Source organism: Mus musculus, chromosome 5, assembly GCF_000001635.26.
Source record: "Mus musculus strain C57BL/6J chromosome 5, GRCm38.p6 C57BL/6J".
Lineage (NCBI taxonomy): Eukaryota > Metazoa > Chordata > Mammalia > Rodentia > Muridae > Mus > Mus musculus.
The window spans coordinates 106,557,416-106,558,335 of record NC_000071.6 but is presented as its reverse complement, the minus strand read 5'-3'; the positions used below and the strand labels follow the sequence as shown (position 1 = coordinate 106,558,335).

At 46.2% G+C, this 920-nt stretch overlaps 1 non-coding gene across 1 annotated transcript in view; it reads left to right on the top strand.

The window, feature by feature from the left end:
- Gm8350 overlaps positions 1–604 on the top strand; it is a 21,175-nt gene extending 20,571 nt beyond the window's left edge. The window contains exon 2 of the transcript XR_880518.1: positions 280–604. This is a non-coding gene — a transcript (predicted gene 8350). The remainder of the gene's footprint in view (positions 1–279) is intronic.
- The last annotated feature ends 316 nt before the right edge of the window (positions 605–920 follow it).

The window sequence follows — 920 nt, the reverse complement described above, 5'->3', positions numbered from 1 at the left end:
AAGTGGATCCGGTTTGTCTTTCATTCTATTGTGTGGATCAGACCAAAAATTGTGGCATGTTGAGTGTAAATGACCTCTTTGGACAAATCAGAAAGCTGGTTTGAAGCAGCTCACTTCCACTCAGATCTCAGTGTCTTCAGTTTAGGGCTGACAAATTGTGCTGCATGGAGCTTGGAACCAGAGGCTCCCTTGACAGACAGGGAGCACAATTATCACAATATGATGAAGGAGTTTCCGTGAGTGCGTGCTGCACCGTTAATTACTGTCCTTTTTCTACAGGCTTCTAATGTGAGGAAAAACATGGAATGACAAGTGTGGGAAAGAGCAAGCACTAAATTACTGTCAGAAAAATAAACGGAGCAGCACAGTGGTGCTCCGTGATTTACGGGGGCAATTAGTCACCACCCCACAGCGCTGCTGAGGACGGCCTGGCAGCAGACACATCAGGCCCACGAGGAGGAAGAGGCTCTGCACTAAGCTCCAGATGACTTTTCAAACAAGAGCAAGTCCGTGAGCACATGAGAGTCTGTGTGTTCATTCTGGGTGTCTACCCTTCACACTCCCCACCAGCTTGATAAATAAACAGACTTTTCGTGCACTGTTACGGTTCTGTGTGTTTGACACTCCCGGCTGCAGCTCTCTTCTCTCAAGCTGCCCATCCCTTAAGAACCACCCCCCACCAATTTCCTCTTGTCCTCTGGTATCCCTGTCCTTCTTGCCTCCTTCCACCCTGCTCCACATTTGTTTAGAACAACATGGTGCTAAGGAATTTAATCCAAAGCTCCTCTCTGAAATTTGATGTCATAAAGGAGCCACAAAATGGTAAATGAGATGATAAACTTCCCAGTATTTGCACATATGTTCATTACCAGTGCATTGGCTCTGTATATGTAACAACACACTTGTTTACGTTGGGCATA